Source organism: Netta rufina (genome assembly GCF_964035555.1).
Source record: "Netta rufina genome assembly, chromosome: 2".
NCBI lineage: Eukaryota > Metazoa > Chordata > Aves > Anseriformes > Anatidae > Netta > Netta rufina.
This window is the reverse complement of record NC_140124.1, coordinates 155,790,453-155,809,650: the sequence shown is the minus strand read 5'-3', so window position 1 is coordinate 155,809,650 and position 19,198 is coordinate 155,790,453.

Genomic DNA, 19,198 nt, shown 5'->3' with positions numbered 1-19,198 from the left:
CATAGAAAGTAATTATTTTTGCAATATAGTTGGATTCAGCTTTAAAACGGGGTAACATTGGATTTTTTTTCAAGACAAACTATCACCCTGGCTTCACAGCTTCTGTTTCAATGCTCTGTTGAGGTAGAAATACGCTGAAAAATGCTTTTATCATTTTGCCCCCCTCCATACAGCACACAGTGCATACAGAAATTCACTTTGCATTCAGCACAAACATGCCACTCTGAAAGGACTTTGTCAGCATCCTTAATTGCTGGGCTGGTGCCACAAGACTGATGGATTGTAGTAGGCTCCTGCATTTCTAGAGAATGGATGAGAACAGATGGGATTTTGCCAATTTAAACTTCTGTACATGTTTAATGTCCTATTTATCTCTTCCAGTGAGCCTGAAATGGTAATAAATGAACTAGATTTTTACTGGAATCTGTTAATGTCATGGAAAGTGTTTGTGAAGAACAAAAAGCTCTATTAGCCTACATTGACCTGCAAATAAACAACAGGCTGTGAGGAGTGGTTGCCCACTTTCTAATTTGCTTAACGGCCTTTTAATGAGTTGGCTGATGGCTGTACAGTAAATACATTGGTCTAGCACCCTAGAGGCCTCTATTCATGCTATTTCCTGAAACTTTGATACACATCCTATTATGTCTGTTAGTTTATTTTTTCTCTCAGATGAGCCTGACAATACATCCAACTAATCCTTAAATAACGTTAGGGGCTGGAACACACACACACACACACACACACACAAAAAAAAAAAAAAAAAAAAAAAAAAAAAAAAACAGTACTAAAATATTCTTGTAACAAGTCTAAAAATCTCAATGCTCCATTCATTTACTATGAGATCAAGTTTCCCTACCTAAATCTAAATCTCCATTTCCATTTAATGAGTTTCTCTACCTAAAGTGTATTTCACACTTTGTATAGAAATGCAGCCTATTTTTGCTTCTGCAGAGATTTCCTAGATGATTTACTAGATGTCTTCGAAGGGCTCAGAGCTGTAAAAACCATAATATAATGGAATCAGTGTTGTCTGAGAAAACAAGCAGAGCAAGCTGCACGCACCAGCAAGACAAGGATGGAAACCGACTGGGTTACTTTTAAATTTGCCAGCTGAATCTGCAACACACTTCAAGCTAAGCACAGATACCTTCTGATGCTTGTTTATTCTAACCTAAATCTCTTGGACATGGAAATCACCACAGAATTATCCTTCTGGTACTAGTGAGTAAGAAATTCATGGGAAAACACCCTTCTGTTTGGTGTATAGGGGCATCTTCAAGAGTCATGAACTCAGTTGCTTCTGGAAGTGAAAAATAACAGGGCATAACAGTTTTCCATCAGATTTCAAAACTGAAAAGGTTTGGATGAATTCCAGTTTGAATTTTAAGTGGTAGGAATATTTTCAACATCAGACATGTTTATAAGCAAAGTATAGCATATCCTGTAAGTTTTAGCAATTTATGCAAGAATTACTGCTGATTGCACACAGCTTTTATATGCTGTGTACGCACACACAGACACACAAATTACACTATTGGTGTCTTCTACTGAGAGAAAGTAAAACTTTTTTTTTTTTTTTTCATTATGATTTAAATTTTAACTGAAGTAAGAACAAAAGCTTTTGAACCCTTGGAAAGAACACCTCTTTATAGGTGTCCTGATTTAGTTATGCAAATTACACAACATTGACTCAAATCATTGAGCAGTGGCATTGCCAGGAGAGGGTAAATCTCCAGAATCCTGCATCTGCTTCCCCCCTCCTCCACATAACTGAAGAGTACTAAAAAATAACATTCAAATTGTCTCAACAGGTCATTTGTTCCCTCAGGCCTTACTTAGCACCTTTATTAAAGATTTAGTGCCTGAACACTAAACCAAAAATGCTTTGCAAGAGCAAAAAGTCTGCAAATAAATTAAAGAATAGTAAATTCCTGTTAGACTCCAAATAGAGTCTATGATTAAATGGTTTCTATTTAAACAGCAGCCATACCAAACTCTTTTATGCAAAATTGTAAAGGCTAATAGATTCAACAGGCTTTAAACTGAAGAGAGAGAAGGAAGAAAGGAAGTGTTTTCTCAGCTAAGATAAAATGACTTGTATTTCAGACATCGATGTACAAAATATTCTTATCCTATTTCCTTTGCTTTCAGAACAAGATTAAGTGCTAAAGTAATAGCACTTATATGTTAATAGGATGAAGGAAAAAGAAAAAAGAGCTAAAAATATTACTAAGTGATGGAGTTGTTGATCTAGAGGTCACCGATTTAATCTTCTATGATTTTTACAAACAATGTAAATTTATAGGTAAATTCAATCTTTCAGGAGAGATAGGTCTGGAAGGAGATGTAGAAAGATCACAAGATATGACAATGGTATTTAAAATGTCACAGAATAACATCTTCACAATGAAGACTGTCAAGGAAAATAATGTGAGGAGGAACATAACAGAAAGCTTTGAGTTTCTCTCTTTCTTTAAAGAGCCTAGAGAGAAGAAGGCTTCATTATATCCACACCAGCATTTGCAAGCTTTAGAACTCATGGTGGACTTTCAAATTAATCTAAAGTTATTGGGATCTAAGTAGTGGCTGCTGAGATTTTTTGTTTGATTGGTGTTATTTTTGATAAGTCCACAGGTAAGGTATATTGACAACTCTCTATCAGACTACACCATCTGACAGGATGACATAAAGTTAAAAACAATCTAGAAATGCACTTTTTTTTTTTCTTTTCTTTTTTTTTTTTTTTTTTTTTTTTGTAGGCATTGTTATTCTTAAATGTTAGACATAAGGCCATTTGGCCAGGTAGAACTTCTGAAATCCATGCAGCAGATACTTAGTCCAAGCACAGCTCAGAACTGATGTAGGACTCTGATATTATACAAACAAGTTACACAATGAATCAGACTCTGTTTTTTGAGGTGTCAAAATGTAATGAAATGTTTTTAAAGTCAAAATAGACCAAATATTCAGAGAATGCATACTCAGTATTTGTGGTAACACGGGCATCTATCCAACAACCTGTGCTTGAATAAACTATTAGCACACAGAACATTGTCAGTCATAGATTAATTCCATTTACTTTTGGGTACATCTAAATTCAAAGAATAAAAATCAGCTCTTCAAAGTGATTAATATCTTCAGTAGCCCATTGGAATGATCCAATTCCACTGATATGAAAAGAAAAGGAAAGGAATCCTGAGACTAATATAAACCAGAAGTACACAGAAGTGAAGGCTTTAAAATTTCCTTCAATAGTTTATTGCATCATCCAAAAATCATGATTAATTTCTGTTCACTATTTGTCTTCAAATTCTAAATTTTGGGCTTTGTAAGATAAAGCAAAATGCACTGAGTGTAAAACAGGAACTTGGAGTATACATGAGGACTAACTTAAAGATCAGCTGAGCACCTTACAGCCACAAGATCTTGGCCACCAAACTGACACAGGTTTCTAAGATTAAACTATTCAGCAGCAAAAATAACCAGTGCAATTAGAACTAGAACAGAGCAGAAAAATCAATTTATGCATGCATAAATTTGGTGTTCTGAATACTAAAATTAGAGAGATCTTAGTAATAAATCAGGAAATCCTGTCATCTGAGGAAGGTCTTCCTGGTGACTGGAACAGGGTATCTAGTCCTTAGATATCAAGAATTAAAATAGTAAAAAATATATATGTAATATCGCCATTAATGCAAAGGGTCCAGTAAAATATATTTTACATAGTTAAATGAAAATATATTGATACTAACTTTGAAAGAAAGAAAGATAAAACCTGAGTCTAAAATTCATCCTATATAACTTATTTTGCACTAATAATTTTCATACTCTGAATACCTGAAGAGTTGGACTGTCATCTATTTGGATGACCAATAGCATGTGATGAGATAGGCCAATCACTTCATCTAGATAGTGTCTATAAAAATCAGTGTGAACATAAATCATTAACATGAGTGCATGTGATTATTACAAGAACAAAAGTGGACTAACACTCTTGAATTAATTGCTGGCTCAGGACAATTCTTTCTTCTGTAATGAATAATAAAGAATGAAAATAAATAAAGGGGAATCTTGTGACCCACAGTAAGATGGCATGTTTCATTAATCAGCAGGAAATTCTTCATAGCAGAAAGGCTCATTTTTAAAGTTGAAATTAAGAAAGAATACAAAGAAACATAAAGTAACTAGAAGTGATTCAGACATAGATAGGATCTTAAACCTCAGATTTCACAAACAGATGTCAGAGTGGGGACTGAGCTTAAAGCATTTCATTATGTCCAAACTTCAAATTAAAAGATCAAATCAAAATTTTAAATCATGATCTTTGCCAAGTTAAATACATCATCCAATACCATCTTGGTAAATATACTAAAGTCTTCCTATAAAAATATTTGTTAGGACTCAGAAGAGAAAAGGCAATAAACCAGTTTGGATGGGGCTTTGAGCAACCTGGTCTAGTGGAAGGTGTCCCTGTCCATGGCACAGGGTTGGAATTAGATGATTTTTAAGGTCCCTTCCAACCCAAACAATTCTGTGATTATATAATTCTAGAACTTGTTAACTTTGTCCTGGACACAGACAGGACTGTGCATTTGTTGATGTCGCCTGAGCAGAGTAGAAGGGTATTGGGAGTCCCACTGGCATTGTAGTTCATCAGTTATTTGTGGTCAGCTCTTCAACAGAAGAAACACATCTTCTGAAATTTCATATGCTTGTGCAAGCTTTGCACATCTCTTTGTGGGTAAATAAGCCTTGACTACTGATTAATAGAGTGCGGCTTAACATAGTAAGATGCCTCCTGGTCCCTTACATATCTTTTATCTTCAAAATGAAAACCTGAAATACGTCTGCTATCTGCCTGCAGATTTAGAGATTGGATGGAAATGAGAAAAACTAGGCAAACCTGCAGCTCATTATCAACCTCTCAGTCAATTCAAGAAACTGTTACTCCTCAGCTCCTAAATACATGATAGGTCACAGATATTTTTTTTAAGTAACTTTAGCAGTCTGAGTTAGATTGCTAAACTATCTACTTATGTAGGTCCTTTTGTAACATTGGAGAGACATAATGTTTCTGCTTGGTGATTCATCCCACTTATGTTAGACATCTGTCTTAGACTGAGATGAATCACCCTGTGGAACTACCAGTCCCTCTGTGTGATCACTGAGGAAGTTTAAATAACTAGTTAAGATCTGTTGTCTGCTTATAGGGACTTTCATGGACTGCAGCCATGTATGTAGGGGTGAATATGGTTAAATACAGCTGGCAACCAGTCATGAGTAGTGTTCCCAGGGGTCAGTGCTGGGGCGCATCTTCTTTAATATATTTATTGATGATTTGGATGAGGGAATTGAGTGCACCTTTACTAACTTTGAAAACAACACCAAATTAGAATGGGTCGATGGGCAGAGACCAATGGGATGAGGTTCAACATGACTAAGTGCTGGGTCCTGCACTTCCATCACAACAACTCCATGCAGTGCTACAGGCTTGGGGCAGAGTGGCTCAAAAACCGTGCAGAGGAAAAGGATCTGGGGGTGCTGGTTGATGCTCACCTGAGCATGAGCTGGAAGTGTGTCTAGGTGGCCAAGAAGGCCCATGGCACCCTGGCTTGTATCAGGAACAGTGTAGCCAGCAGGACCAGGGAGGCAATCATCCCCCTGTACTCAGCTCTAGTGAGGTTGCATCTTGACTACAAGAAGGTCATTGAGGCCCTGGAGTGTGTCCAGAGAAGGGCTACAAAGCTGGTGAAGGGCCTGGAACACCAGGCTTATGAGGAGCAGCTGAGGGAACTGGGGTTGTTTAGTCTAGAGAAGAGGAGGCTCAGGGGAGACCTTATTACTCTCTACAACTACCTGAAAGGAAGGTGTGGGGAGCTGGGGGTCAGCCTCTTCTCACAGTGACAGGACTAGAGGGAATGGCCTCTAGTTGTGCCAGGGGAGGTTCAGGTTGGAAATGAGGAGACAGTTCTTCTTAGCAAGAGTAGTCAGGCATTGGGATAGGTTGCCCAGGGAGGTGGTGGAGCTACCATCCCTGGGTGGTGTTAAAGGAAAGGTTGGATATGGTGCTAAGGAGCATGGTTTAGTGGGTGACATTGGTGGTAGGGTGATGGTTGGACCAGATGATCTTGGAGGTCTTTTCCAACCTTAATGATTCTGTGATTCTGTGTGTTATCCTACTGTCAGTCCTTCCTAGTGAGCAGTCCTTCCTGGTTGTTATGGATTACAGCAACAGAAAAGATCTTTGTTTTCCCCTACCTTCTCTCATCTACTCCTGAGAAATGACTGACCCTGTGATAGCACTGGACATTTCACCAGAATCAGCAGACCTTGTTTGTGTGTTTACTCAGAGAGGAAAGAACGCATATCTTAAGTAAAGCAGGGTTTACCAAATCTTACAGCTGATCCTCAGTAATGTCCCTCTTCCATCCTCCTGAAAAACAAAAAAAAAAAAAAAACACAAAAAAAGCCTACTACCACCACCAAAACCAAACAACAACAACAAAACCACAGTGAATTGAAATCCAGGAAGAGAGTTTCACATTCATTTCCCTTTTGCAGTAGTAGTCGAACCTTCCAGTTATGCCCTACCAAAGCACTTGATTGTGTTCTGGAGGGAGGTTACAAAAATTCATTGCAATTTCCACAGTCAGTATTAGGGTTTCACCTTGTTGCTGAGGCTACCAACAAGGGGAGTCTTTGATGTAAATTGTAGTTTCAGCTTTTGTGCCAAGAATACTTTTCCCTTGGGGAAAAAAGTTTCATTTCTCTTAGAGCTGATGGGTGATAATGTGTGTGCGCCTATATGGGTCTAGGCTAGGTTTGAATCAGAGATTTACGGGTGAAGTGTAATTACTGACTACCTCCCAACTAAATTTCAGTAAATGTTACCCCCAGCTTATGATTATGATTGCAATAAATGACTGAAATTAGTGTCCTCAAGTACCAGCAACTTAAAATAAATAAATAACAGAACAAACAAACAAACAAACAAAAAATAACACTGAAAAGCTTCTAAAATAACTCAATTAAATACAAATAGATTTGAAAAGGAACAACATTTAAACAGCTTAATTTAAATCATATCTCATGGTAGAAGATTGCTTGTTGGTCAGCATGCACTCAGGGAACTAGGAAATAACTCCACTTAAAATTAAGTGCATAAGATTGTTTACTATCTCCTCCAATTTTATCCATTTAGCCTAAAACTGCTTAAGGGAAAGAATTTCTCAGGTTTCAGTGTAATTGAGGCAACTTGAGATTAGCCATATGCTTTTACATACGTGCACCATTTTGTCCTTTAGAGATAATGGCAATGACACTGTCATCTTCATCCTTTAATATGCTTCTATTTCATTTTTAATATGAAGCTCAATTAAGAAATAACTATGACTAAAACAGGTATAAGAAAAATATTCTGAGCCGCCATCTATCCCCCAGATTTAAGTAGGAGCGAACACTAATTTAAGACTAGAAATTATTGATGCTTTTTACGTGGTTTCCTATTAATCAGCATCAGAATGAGAGCAATTTGCAAAATTCATGTGGCATCTATTAAACATTTTCTTCTAAGTAAGTAAATGAAAGAGATTTACTAATTTTGGTAGACACTTCATGAATTGGTAATGGGTGAGAGATACTAAACACAGAGGGACATATTAAATCTGTACAAAGTGCAAAATACTCCTCAGATCTCCACTAAATTAATTTAATCCCTTTTTGCATGTTTTAAGGCCCATCAGATTTTATAAATATTGATACAATATAGTGAAAGGCTACTGTTTGCAAAGAAACATTAGAGTATTTGTGTGTTAAAGGATAAGTATCACAGAGAAATATCAGTAAGTCTGGAGTATCTGCTCCAGTGTCAGATTTTTTGGGACATTCTTCATTGTCACTGTGACTCTAAATCTGGCTGAAAAGGCTAGTTCCACAGAATACTCCATTTTGGGCATCAATAGGCACAGATGCCTATTTTAGAAATGCCCATGGAACAACCTTCAATTTAAATATTTTTTTCCTTTTTTTTTTTTTTTTTTAATAAGCTTTATTAATTTATGGATATACAAAGGAAATCCATTCAGACAAAATTTAGAAAACTTTTCTGAGGTGACAAGCTGCAGTGAGTTAATGACAGTTTTTTTTTCTTTTTTTTTTTTTGGATCAACACAATCAATGTTCAAAATTCCTGTTGGATCGGTATGAACCTTTGTCATAAACTGTTGAGTTGACGAGCTTGCTAATGTTTCTAGTCTATCACATCCAACTGAAGCACCCACAGACCACATATCACAGCCTTATCTACCAGGAATGGTCTGTGAATCATTGTGCTAGAATCACGCTGTACCCTTTCTGTGCCTTTGTCATACCTTGGGGAAGACAACATTTTTCATTTATTTTTAGAAATACATACTTAGTCACTGGCTTTACTTCCCTGACCTCTCTTTGCTCTCTGGTTGAGTTCTCATTTTGCCATGAAGAAAAGCTTATCCACTCTTCTTATTTTACCGTTTGTATTGCTTGTAGCATCCAAAAGAGCAGTCAGAGACAGAAACCAGTAATAAGAAACATGGTTATTGGTAGGTCAGTAGCACTGAAGCTGAGTGGGTTTATGGATGCCACCAGAATACTGATGATAAAAGAGCAGTGCTTTAACATAAGTAAAGAGCCACTGGCAGTGAGGAGAAAAGGGTGGGGTTAAAATTACAGAAAGCAGTATACCATACACAAAAGCAATCTCTGGCCATGGGATGGGATTCACAGTATGTTCTTCAGATAGAGACAGATGAAACCTTTTTTATGAAACCCAAATATTGGGAAGTGCTCACTTGAGTAACCTTGCAAACTGGCTTTCAAATGCATAAAATCAACCAAATCTGGGTTCTGCCCAAGCTTGTAACAATTCCCAGAGACTTCAATCTGGTTCCAAATTCATCAGAAAACATGGCAGAGTTTTTAGTCCTTCTGACTAGAAAAACTGCTTTGCAATTAAGCTCTAAGTCCATTTGGGCCAATTGGTAACTTCAAAACAGATGGAGATGAAAACTCAATTTCTTGCAGAGATAGCAAAGTTTGTTCCAGCACAAAACAAATGTAACCAAATAAATGCTGACTTGCGTCATTACTAGAGGAAGGTGAAGATGTTACTTCTTCTACCTGTCTCCTCACCTTTTTCTCCATCCCAGTGCATGGATAGAATCACAATCACAGAATTGTAGGGGTGGGAAGGGACATTTGGAGATCATCGAGTCCACCCACAACTAAAAGCAGGTTCCCTACATTAGGTTGAGCAGGAAAGCATCCAGGCAGGTCTTGAATATCTCCAGAGAAGGAGACTGCACAACTTCTCTGGGCATCCTGTCACCCTCACAGTAAATAACTTCTTATTCATGTTTGTGTGGAAGGTCCAATATTCCAATTTTTGGCCATTGCCCTTTGACCTGTTGCTACACACCACTGAAAAGCTCCTGACCCTGTCCATTTGCATCCTGCACTTTATATATTTATAAACATTGATCAGATCACCTCTCACTCTTCGCCATGCTGAACAGACCCAGCTCTTTCAGGTTTTCCTCATACAGGACATGCTCCAGGCCCTTAATCATCTTTGTGTCCCTCCTCTAGATTCTCTCAATAAGATCCCTATTCTTTTTGAACTGGAGAGCCCAGAGCTGGACCCAGTATTACAGATGTGGCCTCACCAGGGCAGAGTAGAGGGGGGGGATCAACTCCCTTGACCATCTGGCCATGCTCCTTTTAGTGCATCCCAGGATCCCCTGGGTCTTCTTGGCCACCAGGTCACCAGGCTGGCTCATGGCCAACTTGTCGTCTACCAGGACACCTAAGTCCTTCTCTGCAGAGCTCCGCTCCAGCAGATTGGTCCCTAATCTGTACTGATGTTTGTGGTTATTCCTCCCCAGGTGCAAGACTTGCTCTTGTTAAACCTCATGAGGTTCCCCTCTGCCCAACTCTCCAACCTGTCAAGGTCTCACTGAATGGCAGCACGGCCTTCTGGTGTGTCAGACGCTTCTCCCAGCTCTGTATCATCAGCAAAATTGTCGAGGGTACATTCTAACCCTTCATCCAGGTCACTGATTAAGATGTTGAACAAGATCGGACCCAGTCTTTTCTTGGAGAACATTGAAAGTTACAGACCTCCAGATAGCTGAGCTACTGGTGAGCCAGAAGTGCCAAAAGCCATAGCACAGTATTTCAAAGCAATCCAAAATCAGAGGAGGTTTTCTTGGAATTCCTGCTGTCATCTGAAACCATTTAGAAACAAATGAGATGCATTGCTCAAAGGGAGAGAAGGATGGCTCACTGGAGGGTTACTTCCCATTAGCCCTACCATGATATTTCTGCCTGCTTGTCAGAAAGGACAAACCCCTCACATTGCTTTGTGGGAATGACCCTGCAACACTTTAGGGAAATGCTAGCTTTTGTGAAAACAAAACAAAATAACAACAACAACAAAAACACATTTCTCCTTTGCTTAGAGTATCCCAACCTTATTCAGCTTCAGCTGGCAAGAAATGGAGGGAGCATAAATTCATTTTTTCTCTATGGTTCTCTTTGTGATTTGTTATATTTAGCTATGCAGTTCTGTGGTGCCTAAACATCATCCCAACCTATGCATTTTTTACTAGTTAATATTTCAAAACAGATGTCTCTAAATAAAATCATTTCTTTCCTCTTGCTTTTTTTGCCTGAGGGCCAAATCTGGGGAACAGAACACCTCCTCAATAATATGCAGTAGACTAAATTCATGATATTGGGGTCACTGAGCTGCTGGCAGAGCTGGACCCAAGGACACTGAAAACTTCATAACAACATGTGTCAGTAACAAGTCAGTGTCAGGATTTCCTTGTTCACGACTGTCTTATATCTCTGCTTTTTAATCAGTCATTTTAGCCCTGCACACATACAGATTTCAAGGATTATGTATTTCTTGCAGAGCTGTGTGGCAGAAAGTCATTGTATCAAGGGATAATCTGACTGGGTCAGAAAAAATAAACAAGTAAATCCCTGGAAACAGGCAAGTGACCATCAGAACAGTCACAATTGTAGTTAATTGAATGCAACCTGAAATTAACCAGTTTATTTGACCACGTGTTTAGCAAATATTGACTAATCTTTGGATTTCTAAAAACTGGTGTTGAATAGTTCATAAGATATTTGGATCATCTTTATGTTTCTTTCCCCTCCACCAGTAATTATTTTGCATCATATTACTGATCTTTCCATTAGGTACTGGTGAGATTTGTGGACAAGCAAAGTTTCATAGCAAAAACTTTTATGAGGTTGAAAAGCCCCTGAGACCCCGGCTCACAATCCCCTCCCCACCACACAAATGATACATCTCTTAAGTCTCTGGAAAATACACAGGCTTCAAGGAGAGCCCTCAGCTGGCATTGGCTTACTCTCTGAAGGGCTTTGATGTTCAGGATATAAGAAGCACACACATAAGTCAGGACGGTGTAGTTGTCTGTTATATTACAGTTCATTGTAATTCATAAGGGGATGGGTCAGATTTCTGTCCATATATGAATTAAAATGAACAGCTCTAGGGACTTTTGAAAAGGGTGCCAGAGAGAGTCTAAGACTGGTCATGGTCTTCAGTGGCAACTTGGTTACAGATTCTGATTCATGATATATTTATTCAAATAAATACATTTGCTAACAGAAATTGTGGAGTCTCCTCTTTGGAGCCACCTGGATGTGGCCCTGGTCATCCTGTTGTAGATGGCCCTGCTTGAGCAGGGGTTGGACCAGATGGACCCAGAGGTCCCTTCCAATGTCAACCATTCTGTGATTCTGTGGAATCTGAAAGTTGATCTGGAATGCAAGAAGCATGTTTTTTCTTCTTTTATATGTGTGTATCTATCTTTTTCACAGCCTTCACAGAAAAAGTAGTTTGGACATAAACTTTAAATAAGTGTGCTAGGAGAAGAGAAAGCTTATTCAGCACAAGATTACAAGATCAACCACCTTTGGCCGACCTTGTCTAAAGAAAGAATCTCCTCAAAGAAGCTCCTCTGTGATTATGTCTAAAAGAAAGTTTGAGGTTAGAAGTTTTGTGAGATATTTTCACTAACATAGAAGGGTATCTGCTAATTTCATCTATGCAAGGCTTTGTCAGTATACATGTATACGTAGCTATCCCACCATGATAAGGCTACAAATTATTGAAAAGAAGGTTATGAGTGGGAAAAAAACAATTGTCCTGTCCCTATTTTAATGAATGGGACTCAAAAGAGAAGGCACAAGAAAGCCATGGCAGTTTCCCATGAGACATCATGGTGTGCCTGGGGGAAAGATGATGTACTGAGTGCCTCTAGGGAGTATGGAAAACATTGCATTGTATTTTGTGTGGTGGCAGGAGGGAAGGGCTTATAATTCTGGGTGCTAGACGGAGGAAAAGACAAACACCTACTTAATAAAATAGAGTATGAAAATAAGATGAAAATAGAGGATGAAAATAATCTGAAGGCAGTGAAGACAGCCTGGAAAAATATATACTTTGGGATCTACCACTCTGAGTACAGAAGAAAGCCCAAAGTGATTAATTCATGTGCCAATAATCACAAAGAATATAGGAAGCAAAGTTAGGAATAATATCCTGCTGACTCTACAGTCAGACCTGTAACCACAAAGCCATTCTTCTCACAGCTGTGCTCTGCATCTTACAATTTGCATACCTTCCCTATAGACTTCCTTGCCCCTACAACAAAGCACATATTTGGCAAAGCACACATTCTGAATTTCAGGAAAATTTTCAGAAGAAAAACACAGCCATTCGAGAGCTTGATAGTTGCCTGGAAAGGATTAAATTAAAAATAAATAAATAAATAAGAGGAAAGTAAAACAACTGTCAGTGTACCTCATAACTAATAGCAAATTATCTAATTGTATATGAGTCAAGACTAAAGTTAACTACTTTTTCAGTTTTCTCATCCTTCCCCCTGCCAACCTCTGATATATGTGTACCCCTAGCAATTACCAAGTAGTTATCCACAACATTCACAAAATTAAGCAAATTGCAAATGGGCCCACTATGGGCAGTGCATGCCAGACTTGGCTCTCCAGTGAACTACATAACGCTCTGCAGCATTTGGCCTCTCTCAGCAGGTACATTCGTTAAAGTGCATGAGCCTAATCAGTTAGAGTGAATGCACACAAATAAGCATGCTTGGAAGAGTGGAGACATTTGACTTTCATGAGAGATGAGGAGAAATAGAAACTCCGACTGCTCTGCCTTGGCTTCTCTGCCCTTCAGCAGCATCTGATGAAATCCAGGCTTTAGTCTCACACAGAGTTATGTGGCCACCCTGGGCTTCTATCTCTGCCTCTGTCATGCATGGCCATAGCATGAAAAATGCCTAGAAGGGACCTGAATTGGAGTAAGACAGTTACCAAGCATTTTCTGAAAGAACTGCTAAAACTTTAAAGTATGTTGTTGTCACCTCCCAGACAGCAAATGGGAACTGAACCAACCATAGTAAGAATGGTAGAGGGAAATGGTAGTAAGTATTGAAATAAAAAACATCCCAACTGAGGCAAGTCCAGGTTTCAAGGGCTGGATTTCAATGTCCAGTCTCTGCTGAGTCAGTTCAGTCAGGTCTGTCCCTTAAAAAACACATCTGGTTGCTTTCTGAGGCAGCTATTTTAGGTGAGTCCAAGAAATCTGAGTGTCTCATGATTCTGTTCACTTCTGGGAGTTGTGCAGTCCTTGTGTGGCTTTGCTGGTAGGTTCTCCTCTTGACTTTCTTCTGCACAGAAGCTCTGACACCACCACAGGGGGAAGAGAAGGATCAAAAAAAGACTCAGGCAGAGCTAAATGAACCACTGCTGCTGTTTCTGACAATACGCCTGCCCTTACCACTTGGCATTTGCTGACCACTCTTCCAGGTTCACATACTAGAGAAGCAGTTAGTGTTGTGTTTTATCCACACTGATGTATTTATTTATATTGTATGAGCACTGACTCATCCATCTCTGCCAAAATGATTCAAGATTAGTCTCAAGCAAAGACTGGCTTAATGCAACTGGTACAGCTGGAGACAAAAGAGAAAAGGTATTTGCATCCCTATGCCATCTGGACAATATGGAATAATATACTGAAAACCTTAGAGAGATCATGAGAATATATTTAGCATATGCTGAATGTTTTAACTGTATTGTTCTGTAGCAGTAGCTATACTGCCATTTTACCATCAACTAAAAATCAAACAGATATTAACATATAATACTGTAATCTGTGAAGCTTCCTGGACCCATTTCCCAGGAGAGCAATAAATTGTTTGGAGACAAAAAGGCTGCTATTCTTCTCTGGGGATACACTCTAGATAATTCAGCCACTGAACACTGAGATATGCCTGACTGAGGAGGAAAATATGGCTTGACATTATCTAAAGAAATTACTTATAAATAATACACCCCAAAGTTACACCTGAACGGACACAAAAATTGGAAGGAAGAAAGTTCATGTAAGAAACCCTTGTAATCACAATGTAGAGTCCATGTCATCCATTCTTTCCCATCTTGAAGTTAGGTGTGTAATGCAAACTTATCATCCAGAATCCTTCTATGGTCAATAGAGATGAATAGGCACCTACAGAGGGTGAGTCATCCTATCTATCTTAGGAAGGGATGAATCACCCACTAGAAGTGCATCTCTTTCTCCATTTTTGGTTTCAGATCTTAAGAGCAATATGAGCAACTGAAAGATATGTTCAGGTGTTTCCAAGTACACATGATGCCATAATAAAAATATTACCTCTTCTTAAAAACTCTGTCTTCTTTATATCTTCAGACCATCATGACAGCAGCAATAATGTTCTCTTCCTGATGACTGTAGAGAAAGTTCAGCTTAGCCTACAGCCTTTTCTTCCTGCTAGATAAAGTTAGGGGACATGAATCGCATGCAAACTGTTTACAAACTATGTCTAAAAGTTACATGGACTTTTCCAAAGTCTATGAACGATGCTTTGAACTCTTATTTTTCGTTTAACATTTATTTGATTAGGGGATATGTGGTCCTCTTTCTCTGAGAGTTGTCTAGGAAACATTAACACTTTCTTATCAAGCTTTGCTTATAATTGTTTTAGGATTAAAAATAAAATGTTTTAAAATGTCTTTTCTTTCTCTTTTTTTTTTTTTTTGTTGTTGTTTGCTTTTTTTTTTTTTTCTTTCTCCTTCCCCCACAGATTTGAAATTGTTTTCCAGCCACTTTCAAATAAACAATATAGGAAATTCAAATTTATTGCAATGTTCTTTAGGGAAATAACTTGTCAAACAACTAATATTATATCCTAACATCCTTTAATTCATAATCAACTCTTTCAAAATCTTAGGAGGAAACTGAAAGGATAAGTTTCTAAGAATTACTATGAACATTATCCATCATATCTTTGGCATATGTGCTCTATTTGAGACAAATATTCTAATGGGAAAATATTAATCTTTAATTTGCCTGAACAGAAGTGTCCAGGGAATTGAATTCTGGGGAAACATCCAATTTAGATAACTGAAATGATCCAGATTTCAGATTGTGGCTTCGCTTCTAATTGTTTTGGTAGCTTGTTGATTTTGCTCTAGTCTTTGTGTGAATGTACATAACAGAGACTGACATATACCTGATTTTTCCTGAGTGTGACCACACTTTCAAATATGGATAGAAGTTTTTATTCATTTGCCTATGCTTATCAGTTGGGCATAATTTATATGTTAGCTGTTACTGTGGTAGGTACAGGTCAGGAAGGCCTGTTAGTCTAGAACGAATCCATAAATCCCAATATCTGCAACAAGAGCACTAAATTTACTGATTGAAGCTTCATTTTTGTTAAGCACGTCCAGAGGAACTACACAGTACAAGCACAAGACAATTCACTAAAATGTTATAAGCCTGTTTCTTTAGTCCATTTTTTTCTAATATTAGACATGAATGAAAATGGTGTGACTATGGCTGAATTTCTCAAAACTCATTAATGAAAAGTGCAACAAGTTTCAGCTAGTGAAAAGTGACATATTTCCATTGTCTCTTTGAGTGTCATGTCAACATGTACTGAATGAAATTTAGGCATAATGAACAGAGATATTAAGATATGGCTTAATGTTTGATGACAAAACCCAGCATGCCAAGCCAATGAAAAACTGTAGAAAAGCCATTAAAAACCATTTTAGCACTTTGGAAATGGAGACTACATTAAAAAGTTTAAGTGGACTAATTACTTGAATTACATTACATTACAAACCTAAGCTGGGTTTTTACAGCCCTGTATTTCAGTCCTTGCTGTTTCTTGCTAATGAAGTTGGCTATAAAATAAACAGGATGATGCTCTGTTTTTTACTGACCTGACAAACATAAAGACTTTTTACTACTCAGAATGCAGGGGGATGAGTACCGAGTTAACAACCTCTGTGAAGACCTGCTTTCTCCAAGCTGTAGGAAGAAGCACTATTTGTATGTATCACAGAATTTTGGCTGAATATATAGCCATACATGTCCATCTCTCTATTGAGGGAGTAAACAAGTCATGCTTTGACACTTGTCTCATTTCTATGTGGCTACCCATTTGACAACGCTAAAAGCAGGATCAAAGGGATCTCTTAACAGTTATCCTAAGGAAGGTTTTGTACAACTAAGTATTAAAGTTCACTATATCTGATAGTGCAGACTGATCAAGGAGGATCTCTTTTTCTCTGATACTGACACTGATATTACAGTCCTCATACAGCTTTATCAATCATTGTGTCTCTCCTATTATTCGGATGGCCAAAGGGTCATGCAAATAGAGCCTAGGTAGTAAAATCTACACCCTGAAGTATAACTCTGATTCTATACAGCAACGTCTCTCCAGTTCCAGGGGAGAAAAATTCTTCTAGTAGCAGTAAAGAGTAAAACAGGACATAAGGGAACCCAGGGTTTCTCATTCCTCATATTTTGATGACTTTAAATATACAGCTGCAGAAGTAAGATCTTAGCTTTAAGCTATCAGATTCAAGTAGTGCAAAAATGAATACCATCAATTAGTGGGTAAGGAGCTCCTCACATAGACTGATTACCATCTTTGGATATGTTATCCACAGTGTTGAGATAAACGCAAGATTATCAGAAGCCTCTTGCTTTAGTCTTTCCACATAAAAGGTAAGCCTGCTAATTGTTGTGTAGCATTTTTTGTTTTCTTCTTCTAAACAGGCTTCACTTTTGCAAGCAGAGTGATTAAAAAAGGCATCACCTCGTGCAACTGGTATGAACAGTAGGGAATCCACTGACATCAGCATGTGCATGCTGGGACACAGCCAGATCATTTTATTATCATGGCATTCATTAGCAGACTTGGAGCACCACTAGGTTTGCATGGATGGTGTATCATTTATGACACACTGCACAAGATAACAAGAGCCCTTTTGTTTTCAGGAAATGGTAGGCTTTTCCTCTTGGGCACAGTATAACTCAGAGCAGTTTGTAGCCTGTAGGTTTTGGATGACACTTCTAACAACCTTAGAGAAAACCCCATGAAACCTACTCTTGGCTTTTGGTGAACTACAATCATTAAAGCTGCTGATATTCTACAAAAGAAATCTGCATTGTAAAATATGACCACATTGACCTTCAAATAATCCCTAAGAAAAAACACACATTTTTATGATTTATCTGTTTTTATCATAGATCAATTTATTTACGAATTATTTCTAAAAAGAACTCAGGGAACTATTTCAAAACCTTCTGTCAAACAATTGAAATACACTAGTGGATGTTTGATAGTTACCACTGACTTAACGATAAGATGAACACTGCAGTTAGCAGCTTCAAATCAAGTTCTTATTTCATGACTTCCTTTGCAGTTTCTCCATGATGTATTTTATTTCACACTGCCAGGTTCCTGACCATTTCTTAGTGGTTTAACATTGATCCAAATTTTATCCACTTGGCTTAGGTACACATAAAACCTCTCAGATGCTACTTTGATGAGATTAGACAGTGTTACTACTTCTCTCCTAGAGCAGCAGAATTGAGGTTCAGAGAGGCCAGGCACTCTCTAGAAGTTGCTGTCAGCATTATGAATTCAGTGGGAAAAGCTCTTGATGCAGGCACCCAACCACTGAAAAGAAAGGAACTACTTACCCTATATTCTGCATGTTCATCATACTTAGAAATCTCCCGGTTATTGGTGGTTTTCTTTTTTACCTAGAAATGGTTACGGGCCATGTTTGCTTTCAATGAAACAATATTAAATTAAATGAAGTCCTGGGGTTCAGAACATTTGTTTTTGTTCTATTACTGGTGTAAATACCAAGCCAATGTACTATTTAATTAACAAAGTATCAGATCAGTAGCATAGGAGAAATAGAAGAGAACATCATGAGGAAAACAGCAGTCAAAGGAGTTTGCCCCGGAGAAAGAAAAAAATTGTAGAAAGCAATGATAATTGTTCATCTTCCAGTAAGTTTGGGGAATCAAAACTATGAAATTTACCCCTGAATTTATAGGCAGCTGAGATGAAAGATATAAATCATTTATTAAAAATAAAGAAAGAAAGTGAAATTTTATTTCACAGTCTCTCTGAATAGATGATTTATGTTTGGGAAGGAATCCAAGACTTTATGCATCTTGCAGACTTTGTGAAAGGAAATTTGCTCGAGAGTCTGCTTGTAAGAAGAGAAGCAAAGTCATAGAATGTGTGATGTAGTGAATTACAGGAATCATGTGCAGAACTTACTGAAGAGATTAATATGTGGATGGCTGTAAAAATGCACACAAAAGCTATTTTTCTTCCTCAGGCTGCAATACATAGCAAACACTAAGCTAGTCATGTTTTGGTGTTCGTTATCTATGAGTAGTTAATTTAGTTCAAATGCAGACTAGTAAAAGTAACTGCAAAAACTCCCCAGTAAAATAGAACATTGTAGGCTGTGGGTTCACCAGTGAAATGGATGCTGTTTGGATCAATGAAGTTGAAAAACAGGGTGATGGGTGTTGTTAGACTTCCCTACATGCTTACCACCTCTAGAAAGAGACATCACCTACATCTTTATTTAGATTGCCATGTGTTCTATCATCTTACTAAACTACCATCTTGCTGAACAGATAACAACATGATTATATGCCTCTGTCTAATGATCTAGTTGGGGCTGGATTAGGAGGAGGTATCTTTGGAGTCCTGTTTGGCACTTCTATAGATGGGCTATGCCT